We start from the raw sequence: 18,054 nt of genomic DNA, 5'->3' as shown, positions 1-18,054 counted from the left end.
AATGCAGCACTCTTTTCAGTTATTACATAATTTTAGTAATTAGAACTTGCCTGGTGATTATTTCTTGACCTTTCTGATTAGCTCCAAGCTGCTCATTCTTTCCATGGGGATCTGAAATGAGGAGTAGAGTAACCATATGTATGAATCACATCTAAATGTTTCTTTTCAAATGTTCCATTGGGGAAGCCAATGAGATTTATTGCCAATCTAGATACAGCACATTTTAATATTAGTGAAATGTGGACATTTATAAGCATTTTTAAATAGGCATTACATCTCATTATTAATGCCTTAATATAATACCTATTTTTTAAAATAAAAATTTCAAGTATGTGAAATTGTGTATTTAACTTAAAGCAGGATATGACATAAAATATGGTATAAAAATTCAAAATAAGGCTTGGGGTATCTTACATCCCATCTCAGCACTAGTTTATCTTTTCCTGGCTACTCTGCTTCAAAAACAACTTCCGGAAAATGTATCTTGGGAGGTGACAGATGTGAAAAGACACATATATACTTCGAGATCTATGTGACAGGCTGACAAAATGCTCGAATAAACCTATACATGGAGATTATGGAATGCCTGTGTCTCATCGGCTGTCCTTCTGTAAGAAACTCAAAGTAAAACTCAAATATAATTCCAGTCAACACTTACTGAGCTAATGTCTCTGCATCACAGATTTCTCCACTGTCCATGGTGCTGATTCTTGCTCCAACTTGAAGATCACATTAGGCTTTGTCATGGAGTACCCTGTTCATGGAGAATGATGCAGATTTTCCGAAATCACCATTAGTCCTACCAACTACTACACTTTGTAAACTCTTCTTTCATTTGTCATCTATACAGAAGCATTCTGTTTGGGCATGACAGAGTTTCACTCACCCAAGGACAGCAGATTGTTATAGGTCTCAAGCATCACCTCCCTGTACAGGGTCCTCTGAGTATTGTCCATTGTCTGCCATTCTTCCTGGGTAAAGTCCACAGCCACATCTTCAAATGACACCAACCCCTGTAACAGCACATGTCTCCTCAGTTCTGGATCATTAAATAGAAACACTGACAGTACATTCTCTATATATTTAATTTGCATCTAGATGAATGTGGTTTAATTTACAATTCATACAGCATCACAGAGTAACAGTTAAATGAAAATATCTTGAGCTGTGTTACTTTTACAGTTTCAATATTACAACAGAATATTCCTTATTCTATTAAAGGTTGTTTTCTCTAAAGATTCTCATTCTAATGAACTGTTGAAGACACTGCTAGAATAGCTCTCCAAGTAGAAGACATGACTCAGTCTGTTATTGCCACTCTAATTTTCAACTAAATTAACATAAATAATTATATTGACACTGCGTCAAAATATTAACCTAGCAGCTATAATACTAAGAGGAGTTTAATTCTTGTGTGTGTGTTCAATTTGCATCTTCTATGAATGCAGCTTAATTTACAATGTATATGGCAAATAAGGTAAAAACAAGATAAAACCTTTTGTCCAGTATTACGTTTGCAATTCTGAAGCTACAATTCCATTATTATCCTATATCAGATTGTTTTCTATAATGAGCATAAAATGAGTTCACTGTGCAATCTTTAGATAAACACATGAGCTAAATAACATGCTAGATTAGATAATAAAGATATAGGCTTAATATTGCACAAGATACTGAGAAGATTTTTGAGTAGCTTACTAATGATTTCCTCAAACATATGGAGATACTTAAAAATATTATAAAGCAATAATAAACTTCAATTTTCTTATTTTAAAGTGAAATAATGAAATAATGAAAATATTTTTAAGCTGTGCTTGCAAGAGTAAATATTTCCTACAGCTTATATTGGAATTAAATATAAGTAATAGATGATCATATGTATCAATAATACATATCATATATGTACATACACAAAAGTAAAAAAAATTATGGAATACATATTCATGTAATTCCACTATAAATATATGAAACAATATATATTTTTTTCACTTTTAAGTATGCACATATTAAAACTCTCTACTTTGTTTTTGATTTATTTTTTATGGAATAACATAATTAAACTGAAGTTTTAATTTCTACATAGTAAACTACAGCTTAGGAGGGAAACAAATGATAGTTTCATACAGAACTATCTTCTGACAATTAGTTGGTATCAGCCAGTCATAGCCTGCCAGCTGAACAGAACATATACATATAAGACGAATGCCATGCTGTAACAAACCTAATCCTATTTTTTTATGCTTTGGAAGCTCTTTAGCATTAAGCAGTTATGTGGGTTTTTCTTTTATTCCAGTTATTTATTTACTACTTTTAACATTAAAACAGATCTAATGTAACTGATAGATATCATTTTAACAGCATCATACTTCATTTCAATATTCCCTTTTTCCCTGTTATTTTTTGTATGCAATCACAGTTTTCTTATTTTTTTTTAACTCATCAATTTTTTTTTTCAGAGCAAATTCAAGTTTTTGGTTTTTTTTTAATTACGTTGCATTATGTGACACAGCTTGATAGGCTCTGGGATTCCCCCGGCACCTCCCTGTAAAAATCCCCTGCCTTGGTTAGGATTTTTAAAATAAAGTGGTGTTGGATTTTGTAGAAGGCTTTTTCTGCATCTATTGGTACTATTCTATGATTTTTGTTCTTCAGTTTTTGGACGTGGTGTATCACATTTGTGGATTTCCGTATGTTGAACCTTCTCTGTGTTCCCGGGATGAATCCTACTTGGTCTGGATGATCTGTCTGATGCTTTTTTGAATTCTATTGGCTAGGATTTTGTTGAGAATCTTAGCATCAATGTTCATTGGGAGATCGGTCTGTAGTTTTCCTTCTCTGTTAATTCTCTATCTGGTTTTGGGATTAAAGTCATGTTGGCTTCATAGAATGAGTTTGGAAGATTTGCTTCCTTTTATATTATTTTGAAGAGCTTGTAAAGGATTGAGGTTAGCTCTGTTTGGAATGTTTTGTAGAATTCTGGGGTGAAGACATCTGGACTTGGGCTCTTCTTTGTTGGAAGATGTTTAATCACTGACTCTATCTCTGCTTTGGTTATGGGTCTGTTCAGGTCTTCTGTTGCCTCTGAGGTAAGCCTTGGCAAGTAGTGGAAGTCTAGGAACCTTTCCATTTCCTGGTGATTTTCTGATTTGTTGGAGTAAAGTTCCTTGTAGTAATTTCTGATTATTTCGTTAGTGGTTGCAGTGTGTTGTTATGTTGCCTTTTTCATCTTTGATGCTCCTAATTCTCACTTTCTCTTGTTTTTTTCTTTGTCAGTCGGGCCAGTGGGTTGTCTATTTTATTTATCTTCTCAAGGAACCAGCTTTTTGATTCATTGATTTTGTGTATAGTTTTTTATTTCTATTTGGTGTATCTCCTCCTTTGTTTTGATAATTTCTTGTTTCCTATTGTTTGTGGGGTCATTTTGCTGCTGTTTTTTCCATTCCTAGAAGTGTGTGCTTAATTCCAGTAATTGGTTCCTTTCTTGGGCCTTGACATGAGCACCAGTTGCAATGAGCTTAACACATAACACTGCTTTAGTGGTGTCCCACAAGTTTTGGAATGTTGTATCTGAGTTTTCTGCTGGGGCCCATGCAGTAGGTGTGGATGGCACGAAGGTGTGAAGAGAACAGCTCCCCCACTTGGCAGGGCCCGGGGGAGCTTCCAGCTGTTTGGCAGGGCTCAGCAGATTTCTCTACCACCTTGATGCAGTCTCACTCCCTTTTTGCATGGTCACTTAAGCACCCCGCTAAGAATTCTGTAATCTATTGAGGCGTTGTTTGCCCCTGTGAGATGGCTTTGACAAGTAATGTGAGCTTGAGAGTTAATGTTATTGATAATGTCTTGGTGAGTGGGCTTTTAACTGCACACAGGAGTACAATTAAACTCATGACATTTTTGGACACCTTATTGTGTGCCTACCCATTGCCCTGAAATCTGGTCCAGACATATAGCATGCCTTCTGGGAAATGGCTTAAGGATTTCACAAACTAACAGAATTGATGGGAGTATGAGTGGAAACTGCTATTGCAAAAAATATAGTTACTGTGACCTTAAAGGTTAGCCTGTCCTTGCAACTCTTTAGATTCATTGATGATCTACCTATTTTCATTCTGGAAATCTTCCAATTCAGAGATCCTGTCTTCTGCTGCATTAATTCTGTTGGATTGGCTCTCAACTCTGTGCTGCAGGTCAAGGATCTCATTTGTTGACTAGTTTTGTTTCTTTGTTCATGTGACTTTTGAATTCGTTAAGGTCCTCCCATCATTTTCATTGTCTCTGAAGAGTTTTCTAATTATTTTTTGAATCCCTTATCTGATAGGTTGTCAATTTCTTCATCTGTCATCTCTGTGATTGACCAGGCCTTTTGGTGACTTTTTGGGGGTGGCACTGGCTTTTTCCTCTGACTCATTTCTTTTCCTGTTACCTCGCCCCATATCTATGTGATCTGATATTGCTGGTTTCTAATCCCTGGCCTCTGCTGCCACCTAGTGCTGATCTAGATTTTTTTTTTCTTCTTTGTGGTGCCTAGGTTTCCCTCCCCCTATTTCTTCAGTCTGCAGTAGTGTGAGCTCTTTAAAACAGGGCAATATTTACGGTAGCAATTGGATCTCCCTTCTGTGGGGTTCTCGTGGCCCTGGAATTGGCACCACCCAGTGCTGGGGACTTCTAGGTCCCAGGTTCGCCCAGGTTCTTTGTTTCTGTGCCTAGTCACCCTCTCCAACCCGTCTGCCCTGATCCAAGCCTGCCATGATTTGCTTAGTTCAGGCACTCTTCACCATGTTTTGCTCCCGAGATCTGCCTGCCCCTCACCTCTGCTAAGGGCGGACACTTCCCTGTGTTAGCGGCTCCCTGAATTTTGCTCACCAGATTTCGCTCAAGTCTCTGCAGCCCAGGGAATTCTCCTTGTCCTTCTGAGGTTGCTGATTCTAGTCATTCACATCTGTTTTACTGCTGTGTGCCACGTTTCTCAGTACTGGCTGCACTGGGGGATTTACCTCAGTGTTCCCTGTGGTTCTTTTCCTGTCAGGCTCACTTCAGGCTGCTCCCATCCCTAACTTTTAGGACCCTCAGTCACATCAGTCTAACTCCGTTGGCCATCTTGACTTCCCTCCCCTGTTATTCTCTTAAACAATTGAAATAACATGTTTTAAATTCACATTGTACTCAAGATCTTAATTTTTCATTAAGTGATTAAAACAATAGTAAGATGACCAATTTTATAGGTAAATAGTATAAATATAATGAAATAAAAATGTTTCAATCATACAATTTACAGACACAGATCATTAAACTAGGGTAGACTATCATCATTCGTTATTTAACAAACATATAAATCAAAAGTGACAAATCATGTTTGCAGCAATACTGATATATACCACTGTTCCCCCCCTTTTTTTGGTTGGTTGTGATTTTTTTTTTTTGCTACTCTACATAACAATTTCATGTTTGTATATCTGTGTTTAGAATATTTCACTCAACATCTTACACTTCAGTTATACTCATTTTGGTCTAATACACAGACTTGTGTTTCCACAACTGAATAACAGCCCGTTGTACACAAATACTACATTTTCCTTACTCAATTATCTAATGATGGACACCACAATTCATTCCATATCGGTGTATTATGAATAGTGCTGGTATAAAAAGATGGCATCTCTTTTACACAATGTGTTCATAACTTTCAGAAAATACAACTAGTAGTTAGATTACTCAGACTTACAGTAATGTCATTTAAATTTAATACTTTTAACTTCATGTAAGCTTTTTAAAATTTTAAACTTTTTACAAAAGATTTTTTTTTTGTTTTTGCTGCAAAGTCAGATACAGAGACAAAGAGCTACAGAGAGGAAGTTATTCCATCCGATCATTCACTGCCCAAGTGTTCTCAATGGTTGGTGCTGTGCCTATCCGAAGACAGGAGCCAGGAGCTCTTGAGCGTCACCCATGCAGGTGTAAGGTCCAAGGCTATGCACCATCCTCGACTATTTTCCCAGGCCACAGGCAGATAGCTGGATGGGAAGCCAGGCTTCTGGGATTAGTACCAGTGTCCATATGGGGTCCCAGCACATTCAAGGCAAGGAGTTTAGCTGCTAGGCTACCATGCTGAAACCAGCAATCATATTTCTAAACATTTAAGAAATTTTATACCATTTTTCATGTGCTGACTTAATCTATAACTCCATCAGCATTGTATAAATATTCTCATTTTTTTTACTTCTTTACCAGTATTTGTTACCCTTTCTTCCAAACAATAATAGCCATTCTGACAGGGTTGAGATACCTCATTGTGATGTTGATTTACATTTCCCAAATGGCTACATTTTGAGAACTATCTACTGCAGTCCTTTGATCGATTCCTTACCCAAAAGAGAATGCTTATGTTGTTTAGGTCACATGGAGCTTGAAAGATAAAAGTTGCCAGTTTGAACAACACACGGATCTTCCTGTGTCCTGATATTTGACAAATTATTAAGAGTAATATAGAGGGGGCGGCTGTGGGGGGTGCCCCTGCCGGGTCGGACCCGATGCTGGGGGCTCACGCCAAAGACACTGCTGCAAGGCAGTGAACGAGTCCTCAGCCTCATCCAGGACCCAAGAGAGCTCTTTCCTCAGGGTAAGTGCACCATGAGAGAACTTGGGAACTGGGTTAAAATACCCAGCTCTGCCCAGCTGCTAATATCTTGCAGCTAGGTGAGTTTGGAAGGAGTTTGGGGCTTGGGTTTGGGAGCAAGTGCCGCTCCTCACAGTGTGGCCGCTGTGGGGGGTGCCCCTGCCGGGTCAGACCCAATGCTGGGGGCTCACGCCAAAGACACTGCCGCAAGGCAGTGAACGAGTCCTTGGCCTCACCCAGGGTGGCCAGTGCACCATGTGGTGCCAGGCTTTGCCTGCTGGCCGCCCTGCCGGCCTGCTCTGGTGTTTTTTAAGATACATTTGCTGCCTGGGGACACCCATGACTAAGTCCAATTTTAGTGTAGGTGAGTAGTGAATCTTGGGTGATTCCCAGTGACAAGGCCATGGAAGTTTTAGGCATGTGTGGGGACTGAGACCTGGTGGCTTGGAGGGAAGTACCCAGGAGACAATTATGGTTAGTCAGATACACCAACCCATTTCGGAATACAGAAATGGCCTGTTTCCCTAGAACATCACTGATCGTCACACACCAGCCCACTCCAATACTATGGATGGGGGCCTCTTTGGCAGTGATGGGTATCATTACCCAACTGTTTGGTGGAGCGGTGGAGTGGTCACATTTGGCAGGGTCAAGACTGTATCCAGCACTCGAGAGAACTTGGTATGGGGGTAGACTCTATGGGGTTGTGTGGGCCCAACCCTGTGGAAATACAAGTTCCCTACTTGTACACACTAACAGAGTTGATGTTCCCACCAAGGGGTGCGTGTGCTGGAATGGGGGCTGTGTTCTATCTAGGAAACAGTTGTAGTCACCCGAGGCACTAGTGTGGGCTGGGATTGGATGCATATGACTCCAACACCATCTGGAGTCATGGAGAACCAGCGTAGATGTGGGACTGACTAGGCTGGGTCTCAACCCCCTACTGAGCCATGTGTGAGCTGTATGAGGGTATGGATGAGCCATGGCTGGGCTGAAACATCCAACAACAAGAACCAGAATGGGGTGAAAGCCAGCCAAGAAAAGCCACTGTTCCTGCTAGGACAGGAGGTGAACTGAGTAGGGTTGGCTCAAGGACCCCCTGGCATGCACAAAATCTGGCATTGGGAGGGGTTCTGATGGAGGAGACTGGGCAACTCCTCTGGCAGGACACAGTCCCTGCAGGTAAGCACAAGAAGCAGGATAGGAAACAGCCCAGAATAGGCCATGGAAAGTCTCCCACTGGCACACATTAGGCATGGGTCGGGGGCAGACCAGGCTGAATCAGTTCATGTCATCTGCTGGCAAATCTGAACACCAGAACAGAGTGTGGGTGAGCCGGGATTGGTTGCAACAAAACCAGTACACATTATAGAATGCCAGGGTGAGGTTGCCTGTACTAGATTTGCCTGCAGCACCCAACCAGCACACATGAGATCCAGGAAGGGAGCGACAGAGCTGGCAGGGGGATTAAGGGGCTGGTCCCCTCACCAGACAGCTACTCCCACTGGAGAACATGGGCTAGGATGAGAAAAGACCAGAGTAAGCAAGGCTGCAACACCTGTGCGCTGCATGTGGACTAGATCAGGGAAAAGCCAGGCTGGGTTGATTATTCCTGTGGGTACAAGCATAAATTAGAGTGGGAGAGGGATTTCTGGGCTTGGCTGCAGCACTAGCTGGCAGAAGCTGGCACTGGGGACTAATTCTCAGAACCACCTAAAGAGTGCATAAACTGGGACTGAGAGAGCCCTGGGAGAGAAAAATTGGGTTCCCCCTTCCTGGGTCACTATTCCCATGGGAGGGCATGAAAACTACGATGGGGGCTGGGGTGGCTAGACATCCGTGAGGGCTGGATGGTTGAGTTGGTTAGATGGAACTAAGCTTTAATACCCATTGACAAGTACAAGAGCCCAATGGGATGGGGGACAGACTGGTCTACTGCTACACATACTGGCAAACCAGGGTAGGTGGTGGGCCTGATGGGGGTTATTGTGGGTCGACTAGATTGCAGCTCCCACTGGTTGATGTAAGGGCCAAGTATGTGCTGGGCAGAACCAGACTGGACTGCAACACCCATTGATTCCAGTGCAACTCGGGACAGAAACAGAACCAACCCAGCAATTGCAACCACCAGCTGATCGGGGTTATGGACTGTGCCGGGCCCTGTGCTTGCTAGAACATACAAGAAACTAATCTGGGAATACCTCAAAGTTTCTTTGGAGATCTCCCCAATCGAACTGCTGGACTCAGAACTCTAACCAAGAAAAGACAGAAGACAGAACAGGTCAATCATTCATCTCAGCTATATGTTGGCAGCGAAATGTGGGGCAAACGGAGACTTTATGATGGACCATATCAATCAGTGGATGACCTCATCGAGTGAAACTGGCAGCAATTCATAACTGGAGAACTATTAAAACCACTTAAGCAAATATCTCAGAGCATGCCCCGCATCCAGGACTTGGGGTGGGCGGGAAACCGGCTGGGGCTTCTCCCTCAATATCCCCCTTTACCTCAGATACATGATGGAAACAATATGGACATAATAGTATTATCCACTTCTCTATACCCCCTGAACCTTTTTTTTTAACTGCAATTAACTATGTAAAGATTGTCAACAACAATACAATAAAATTAAAAAAAAAAAAAAAGAGTAATATAGAGGACCCAGCGTGGTGGCCTAGAAGGTAAGTCCTTGCCTTGATAGCACCAGGATCCCATAAGGTGACCAGTTCTAATCAACACAGCTCCACTTCCTTCCAGCTCCCTGCTTGTGCCCTGACAAAGTAGTCGAGGATGGCCCAAGGCTTGGGAAATCTGTACCCATGTGGGAGACCTGGAGGAATCTGCTGGTTCCTGGCTCTGGATTAGCACAGTTCAGGCTGCTGCTGTCACTTGGGCAATGACTTATCAGATCAAAGATGTTCCTCACTGTCTCCTCTCCTCTCTGTTTATCTGACTTTGCAATAACAATAAAAATAAAAATAAATCTTAAAAAAAAAAAGAGTGATAGAGAAACCCTAATAATCCAAAAAGCTTATAATACAAGTACAATCTCTCTAGAAAAAAAAAAACACCAAAAAAACCTAATATTTCTTAATGAAACATAGCTTTTACTTAGATTTGGGATTTTTTTTGTTTCCCCATTTTAGAATCATTTATTTATTTGAAAACCAGAGACAGAGAAATTGGAAAAAGGGCCAGACACAATAGCCTAGGGGTGAAAGCCCTCACATTGCACACACCGGGATGTCATAGAGGTGCCAGTGTGTGTTCTTGCTATTCTGCTTCCTAGCCAGTATCCTGCCTATAGTGTGCGAATGTGGTAAAGACAGCCAAAAGCCTTGGGATCCTGAACCTGTGTGCTAGGTCAAGAAGAAACTCCAGGCTTCTGAACAGCTCAGCTCCTTCCATTGCAACTCTTTCAGAGTGAGAGTAGATGGAGAATCTTTGTGCCACCTTCTTTCTGTATATCTGCCTCACAAAATATATATATATATATATATGTGAATTTTCTTTTTTTTAAAAGATTTATTATTTTTTTTGGAAAGGCGGATATATAGAGAGAGGAGGAGAGACAGAGAGGAAGATCTTCCATTCGATGATTCACTCCCCAAGTGAGCCGCAACGGCTGGTGTGTGCCGATCCGAAGCCAGGAACCTGGAACCTCCTCCAGGTCTCCCACAAGGGTGCAGGAACCCAAGGCTTTGGTCTGTCCTCAACCGCTTTCCAAGGCCACCAGCAGGGAGCTGGATGGGAAGCGGAGCTGCCGAGATTAGAACCGGCGCCCATATGGGATCCCAGGGCGTTCAAGGCGAGGACTTTAGCCGCTAGCCATGCCATTGGGCCCAATATATGTGAATTTTCTATGTTTATTGTGAATGATGTTTACATATGTGATCAGGGTGGGAAGGTTCAAGGGCTAGGGAAAAGTTGACGTGATCATTGTTTCCAAGTTTTCTATTGCTTCTTCCTTTGGAACTGGTTCATATTCTGGTTGTTCATTTCCCATCTAGCTCCCAGCTTGTGGCCTCAGAAAGCAGTACAAAGAGGCCCAAAGCCACGGGACCCTACACCTGAGTGGGAAACCTGGAAGAAGTTCCTGGCTTCAGATCGGCTCAGCTCTGGCAGCTCTGGCCATTGCAGCCACTTTGGGATTATACCAGTGAATAGAAGACTTGTCTCTCCTTCGTATAAATCTGAGCTTCCAAACAATATAAATGAAAAAACACCTTTAGCAAATTGTACCTTAACAATGGCATTATACTTTTATTTGTAGTCATCAAGATTTCACTCCTTTTCACACATTAGAGCACATTCAGTGTGGACTGGGTTTAAGAATTGTTACACCAGGGTCCGGTGGTGTGGCCTAGTGGCTAAAGTCCTCGCGTTGAACGCCCTGGGATCCCATATGGGCGCCGGTTCACTTTACATGGCCAACACCTGAACAATAACAACTAAAATGTCAAATAGCATTCTAAGCACTGATCTCCAACTCTCAGAAAAATAAGAAGCCAAGACTAGGAGTAGAAAAAAAGAAAATTTCAAAATACAGATTAATGAAGAAATGAATAAAAACTGCATTCAACAATACTGAAGATAAAGGAAACAATCATTGATCTTAAAAGGAAAGCAAAATCAATAAACCTTTAACTAGATTAATCAAAAAGTAGGCTCAAGTATATAACATCAAAAAGAAGAGGGACATATTAAAATCGGTATCACAGTAGAGGAGTGGATCAGGGCTCTCTGGACAAAGTGGGTTCTGTCACTACTTGTGAGATGAAAGTCAGAGCTGCTGCATTTTCTTCTTCTTTTTTATAAACATTATTTTATTGGAAAGCATGATATATAAAACAAAAAGGAAGAGAGACAGAGAGGATAATCTTCCATCTGCTGATTCACTCCCCAAGTGGCCACAATGGACCAAGCTGAGCAGATTTGAAGCCAGGAACCCAGAGCTTATTCCAGGTCTCCCACACAGGTGCAAGGCCCCATGCGTTTGGGCCATCCTCCACTGCTTTCCCATGCCACAATCAGGGAGCTGGTTGAGAAGTAGAGCTGCCGGGATTAGAACCAGCACCAATACAGAATCCCAACATGTGCAAGCCATGGACTTTACCCACTAGGTTATCGTGCCAAGCCCAGCTGCTTTATTTCTGATCCAGCTCCCTTCTAGTGCCCGTGGGAATGCAGAGGATGTCCCAAGTGCTGGATTCCCTGTACTGATCTGGGAGAACTGGGAAGAAGCTTCAATCTGGTCCTGCTTTAACCACCATGGTCACTTGGAAAGGGATAAAACAGAAGGAAGATCTCTCTAATTTTCCCCCTTTCTCTAGAGTTCTGCCTTATATATCAATAAAATAATTTTTTAAAGATTTTTTTATTTTTTATTGTTGCAAAGTCAGATATACAGAAAGGAAAAGAGACAGTAAGGAAGATGTTCCATCCAATGATTTATTCCCAAAGTGACAGCAATGGCCAGACCTGCATCGATCTGGAGCCAGGAACCAGGAAATTCCTCTAGGTCACCCAAACGGGTGCAAGTTTCCTAAGCTTTGGGCCATACTCGGCTGCTTTCTCAGGCCATAAGCAGGGAGCTGGATGGAACGAGGGGCCAACAAGATTAGAATGGGTGCCCATATGGGATCCCAGCATGTTCAAGGTGAGGACTTTAGCTGCTAGGCCACTACACCAGCTCTGATAAAATAAGCCTTTACTAGAAAAAAAAAAAAAACAGGATGTGCAATGGATCACTAGGGACAATCAACAGCTAAAGTCCTCACTTTGAAAGCGTTGGGATTCCATATGGGCACCAGTTCTAATCCAGGAGCTCCACTACCCACCCAGCTCCCTGCTTGTGGCCTGGGAAAGCAGTCGAGGACGGCCCAATGCATTGGGACACTGCACCCATGTGGGAGACCCGGAAGAGGTTCCTGGTCCCGGCATCAGATTGGCGCACCAGCCCGTGCGGCTCACGTGGGGAGTGAATCATCGGACGGAAGATCTTCCTCTCTGTCTCTCCTCCTCTGTGTATATCTGGCTGTAATAAAAAGGAATAAATCTTTTTTTAAAAAATGCTTAATTTCTGCATACTTAACATTAGCCTGCAAACTGAATGAGAAATACATCAAAAAACTTGACAAAACCAACTGACAGTTAACAGTGAATCAGGACTAAATCTCTTCAAAACAAAGGTCAACACTAGGTGTCTTCACTACTAGATTCTACCAAATTAACACCAAATTTTCTAGAATTACAGTAAAAAACTAAAACGAAGAAAACCATTCCAAAATTAGGTTGAGCGTAACAATATTTGGATTCCTAAACTAGACTGAATTAGCAGCAGGAAGATCTTCAACAGTGACTGTTTAAAATAGGATTAAAAAAAAAGATGGAATTGCTCAGTAAAAATGCAATCTCCATTGCTGTACAATTAGTTCTGCATATATTTACTTAATGCTTCTTCAGAAATAATTGCTCATAGTCCAGAAATGCAGCTTACAATCATTAAAATGTCATAGACCAATACTCCTAATAAAACAGATGTAAAATTCTTATCGTAGTGGGTGGTGGTCTTCTGGGTAACGTCTTCATCTTGCATGCGCTGAGATCCCATGTGGTCCCCAGGAGCCAGCACTTCTCCACTTGGGGAGGAAACCCCATGAGACCTAAGATTTTCCTCTAAGTCTCTCCTCCTCTCTATATATCTGATTTTGAAATAAATAAAATCTTTAATAAAAACATTTCTATAACACATGTAAAATAAAAGAAGCATCACAATAATAAGCTCACATGAACTAGCTAAGGTGCACCTTACTAGAGAATGTAGAAAATGGGCCAACAAAGCAAAGATTTCACATAAACAGGATGAAGGAGAAGCATCATTGAAAGCACCTTATAGAAAGCACTGAATGAATTTCTACATTTATTTTGTAATAACATATATGTAAGTTGAGGAAATGTACAAATAAATAAATATATTCAAATATACCTCAGTTGTGGTACACAGAAATAGGCCTCAATAAAATAATATCTACAGATACCAAACCTATAGCCATCACACAACTGAATGCCAAAAAACCAAAAACATTTAGTCTAAGATATGTAACCAAATTAGAATAACTACTTTTTATTGTTATGTAATTTAATATTCACAAAATAGACAAGGAAATAATAGGCTCAGAAATAAAAACATACTAAATTAGTATACTAAAAAAGATACTAAATTGGTTTTGATTCTAGATTTCATTTGTTTCCCCTGATGTTATTAATAGTAAAACCTAATGAATGCCAAAAGATTGCATTCAGTCATTAAAAACAACAAATTCTTATTTGTTACAAAATAGATGAACATGGATGTAGTGAAATAAAATAAGGCAAATGTAGAAAAAACTAACATGTTATCATATATAAATGTTTAAAAATAGCTGCAAGCTTATAATTGTGATTGCTACGGGTTGGTCAGAGTGAAGACCAGGGACAGGAAGGAGGTAGAAAGGTAGCAAAGAGAGACAGAAGGAACAAGATCCAGTGTTCCATCACAGTGCGTGGTGACTGCAGTTCACAATGATAAGGCAACTGAAACAGAGGACACTGTGTGCTGTAAATAAATAAATAAATAAATAAATAAATAAATAAGCAAACATGGAAAGCCTGGGCACCTGGTTTACTCATCTGATGCTGTATATACTTAAATACAACACTGTACCCAGTGATAATATTCAAGCACATGTTGATCAAAATTCACTAATTTTTTTAAAAATCACAATCATCCCTTCACACTAAAATGATCTATTTAGAAGATATTAAACACCCCAGCTCTGGGCAACTGCCTAGTTTGCATTGTACCTAGGTAAATGTCACACAGGTGGGAGAAAAGTAGCTAAGAGCTGCTGGGCATCCTGGGCCTGGTTAATGCCAAATATGTGTTAACAATACCAGTGTGTCAGCATAGTTGCATATTCTTTTTTTTTTTTTTTTTAAGAAATGTGGGAAGGACCTTGGGCTGTGTTAATGGAGCTGCCAACAGCATGGGGGCTTCTGGGGGTACCTGAGTCAGCTCACACTCAATACTTGCAGCATTAGCAACAGCCAATGATGCCAAGTGCTGAGTAAGTTCTGGGATGGCGGGCAGCCAGAGCACCAACTGGCACCAGGCTTCACCTGCTGGCTTCACCCAGGGGTGAGCTTTAAAATCTTGGGGTGTGGCATTGTTACCTAAGGACATTCATGGGTAAGGCCACTGTACATGTAGGTAAGAACTGAATCCTGAGGGATTCCCAATGACAGGCCCAATGCACTTGCAGGAAAATGAGGGGACTGAGACATGGTGGTTTGGAGGGGAGAGACCAGAAGCACTGTATGGGTCAGAACGATACACCAGCCCATATGGGAGTTTTGAGTAGGAATTCTTAGTAAGGAATATTGCTGACCACCACATGCTAGTCCATGCAAAATTAGGGCTGGGGATGTGTCTGACAAGGCTAGATCCCACTGCCTGACCGAATGTTGGAACAGGGATGGGTCATATGAGGCAGGACAATGACATTAGCATGTAGCAGAACCAGGTTCAGGAGTAGATTCTGTGGGGGATATGTGGGCCTAAACCTGTGGAAATGCAAGTCCCACTGGTTAGATCAAGAGCTGGGCGGGAGATGGGTTGAGCTAGGTGTGATCATAGAACATGTCAACATTCACGGCCACAGACACTGAGAATAATCCAGGCAGGTCCAGGCTACAGCACCAGCATATGCATCTAAAAGAGGGTATGCAGCAGGCCAGGCCGCAACATTCATAAGCTCACACAAGGCCAAGATGGAGGGGCAGGCTATGCTAGGCAAGGACCGAGCACCCACTGACATGAGTGGGATCTGGGTCTGGGAGTAGACATAGTAGGAGAACTTGGGAAACTCTCCTGCTGGGTCAGAGCTCCTGCTGGTGAGCACAGGATCCAGGTCTGGGGGTCAAGCAAGGTTGGCAAGGTGGGCTACTTAGCTCCACCCGTTGGCAAATGTGTGGGTTGATTGGGCAAGGGGGCAGACCAGGCATGACCAAAACATTTAACCTCACCAGCAAGTGAAGAAACCGGGCTGCAGCACGGGTAATTCCAGGCTAGGGTGTCACATCTACCAGTTTTCATGGGCCAAGGATAAATGTAGACTGAGCAGGTCCAGGCTACTTACCCATCAGCAAGAGTTGGGACTGGGGCAGGCTGGGTCTGGCCAGGCTCCAGCATTTGAAAGCAAAGGCCAAGACAGATGAGGGACTATGCCAAGCTGGGCTAGGAAAACCACTGGAAAAAGCAAGATCTATACTGGGAACAGGCCTGGCTGGGGAGCTAAGAGTTTACACTGACTAGGTTGTGGTTCCTACTGGTAAATGTGAAGGCGTGAGTAGGGGCTGTTATCTGGTCTGGACATGGCTGCAGTCCCTGTTGACACAAGTGTGGACTAGGTCTGGTGTGTGCCACACTGAGCTAGACTCCAGCACCCACTGGTGCTCATGAGAACACGGCTTAATGTAGCATAGACTAGGCTACATCTCTCCCTGTTGAGCTATGTATGAGCTGTGTCTGGATGTGAACAATGCTGGGCTGGGCTGTAATATCCAACAGAAAACCCAGAATGGGTTGAGGGCCAATCAGGAAAGGCCACTGTTGCTGCTAAGACAGGAGATGGACAAAGTAGGGTTGCACCATGGACCCACTGATCTGGCATTGGGATAAGTTCTCATGGAAGAGCTTGTACAATTCCTCTGTTGGGACACAGTCCCTGCAGGTGAGAGCAAGAACCACGACAGGAAACAGCCTAGACCAGGACAGGTTATGGTACCCAAGGGCATACCTTTGGCTCAGGTCTGGGGCAAACCAGGCTGGGCCAGTTCATATCACCCAATGGCAAATCTGAGAGCCAGAATGGTATGTGGATCATGCCAAATTGGGCTGCAACACTATACAATTCACATTAGGGATAGGACTGGTGGTTGGTTGGACTGCCTAGTCTGTAGCTCCCACCTATGAGAGCTTGAGCTGGGGGCAAGCTGGGCCAGGCCACGCTGTAGCACTCAATGGCAAATGCCAAGCTGAGCTATGCTATGCTATGCCAGAGTGCGCCACAGCACATAATCATTATAAGTGAGACCCATGGGAAAGCAGGCTAACCCAGTAGGGGGGCTGCAGGGAGCTCCCACTACTGAGCCACTACTCCCCCTGGTGAATGTGAGAGCTGGTATTTGGGCAGACCAGTCTGGGCAGAGCTATAACATCTATTGCCCTACATGTTTAATGGAACAGGGAAAATCCAAGGTTGGCAGACCGTACCTACTGGTATGTGCATAAGCCAGAGTGGGTGAGGGTTGGGTTGGATGGGTTTTCCCACAACACCTAGCAGATGATGGGTCTGGCAGAGGGGGTGAGGCAAAATCTTCCATGCTAAACTGCAGAAACTCCTGGAGAGTGCAAGATCCAGGAATGGGAGAGAGCCCACGAGGGAAACAGTGAGCACCTCTCTGATAGACTGCAACACTCATTGGTTTGTATAGAAGAGAGGGCTAGAGATAGATTTGATCCAGCAATATTAACCACCAACATGTGCTTAAGCTGATTGGGGTGATGGAATGTGCTGGACCCTCTATTGGCATGCACATAGAAGAATCAGGTCTGGGATCACATCAGATCAAGTTTCTTTGGGGATCCCCCCAACTGAATCACTGGATTCAGAACTCCAACCATGGAGAGAATTGCAGGTTCCATGGACTGACAATGGAGGGTATTTTTTAGAACCAGGCCTCCTCAGTGGCTTCGATGTAGCAGTAAACAGCATATTCAGGCGCACATGGAGGATATGACAATACATTGGAGCATGCAGAGCAAACATGGTACCATAAAAGAGCACAAAGAACAGAACAAACCTATCAACTACCTCAGACAGTGCTGGAGGTGAATATGTGGGCAAACAGAGACTCTAAGATGGACTATATCAACCAGTGGATTCTGGACAGATTTCATTGTGCTTGAATGGTGAGATTGGCAGTAATTCAGAACTGCTAAACTATCAAAACCTCAAGAGCACGACCCTCAGAGCATGCCCCACATCAGGCATCATGGGATGGTTGGGAGGCTGGGTGTGGCTTCTCCCTTTATCACCTCCCTTCCCCCAGATACAGGAAGGAAAAAAAAAGAGATTGTGGAAATGGTGGTCTCACCTAACTTCCTGTAGCCCTGACCAACCACTCTAAACAACAATGTAAAAATCACCAAAAATAAAAATAATTAAAAAAAAAAGAGATGAAACAGTCCCCCCAATATACAGAGTATAAAGTATGCTGGGTTTTTTTCATTTCCTTAAAAAAGAAAGTAAATTTACTTACTTAAAAGTGAGAATTACAGAGCAACAGTCAAAGCCAGCCAGACAGAATGATTTTCCTACCACTGGTTTACTCCC

General features: G+C 42.5%; 1 long non-coding RNA gene across 1 annotated transcript in view; it reads right to left on the bottom strand.

Annotated features, from left to right (window-relative positions):
- Positions 1 to 667: 667 nt before the first annotated feature.
- Positions 668 to 18,054, bottom strand: part of LOC131478933 (uncharacterized) — a 32,315-nt gene continuing 14,928 nt past the window's right edge. Inside the window, exons 3-4 of the long non-coding RNA XR_009244665.1 lie at positions 887 to 1,013; positions 668 to 754 (exon numbers count right to left, since the gene is read on the bottom strand). This is a non-coding gene — a long non-coding RNA (uncharacterized LOC131478933). The remainder of the gene's footprint in view (positions 755 to 886; positions 1,014 to 18,054) is intronic.

Source organism: Ochotona princeps, unplaced genomic scaffold, assembly GCF_030435755.1.
Source record: "Ochotona princeps isolate mOchPri1 unplaced genomic scaffold, mOchPri1.hap1 HAP1_SCAFFOLD_199, whole genome shotgun sequence".
In the NCBI taxonomy this organism is placed as follows: Eukaryota; Metazoa; Chordata; class Mammalia; order Lagomorpha; family Ochotonidae; genus Ochotona; species Ochotona princeps.
This window is presented reverse-complemented; position numbering and strand designations above follow the sequence as displayed.